Raw genomic sequence first — 673 nt, forward strand, 5'->3', positions numbered from 1 at the left:
AACAGAGAGAAATATCCACAAGATCGTTTGTGGCACTGGGAATTCTTTCACCTTCATGGGCTCCGTTCCACGATGATTAGTAATGATAATGATAATATATATATATAAAAAAAACAAGATGTGTAGAGATCAGTGAACTTTCCATGAAGAATTCAATTTAAGACCGAGATGCTCGCAGAGTTTTAATTCATCAATGATAATCAAGGAGTGTTAGCATTCTTAAGATACAGACAAATGATTCCTCCATCACATCGTCTTCAAATTTCATCCAAAAATAATGATGTCCGACCTGATTTGGGAAAAGAAGAAAGGTTTTCGTTCAAGATCACCGTCTCAGATGATAAAAAAAACACAAAAAATAGACAAAAATTATATATATATAATGAAACGTAGGGATAACCATCAATTGTGTAGTTGAGTGCAACCTTAATTGTTAATGTAATTTATTTTCTCTAATTTTCTTCCTTCTAAGTTACTTTCTTCTGTGTTTTCAGGTCAACTAGTATTGTGCTTCTTTGGACAAAATTTGCTGAATTTTTTGTATCGGTATGATCCCTTTTTTGACCTTCATGACCTTTACATACAGCGGTTGTTACCGCTCATCCAACGCCAATAAAGTGATTTGGTGGAAATCGGCATTTTTATTAACCTTCTCTCGCACTCACGGTTGAAT

Source organism: Penaeus monodon, chromosome 23 (genome assembly GCF_015228065.2).
Source record: "Penaeus monodon isolate SGIC_2016 chromosome 23, NSTDA_Pmon_1, whole genome shotgun sequence".
NCBI classification, from domain to species: domain Eukaryota; kingdom Metazoa; phylum Arthropoda; class Malacostraca; order Decapoda; family Penaeidae; genus Penaeus; species Penaeus monodon.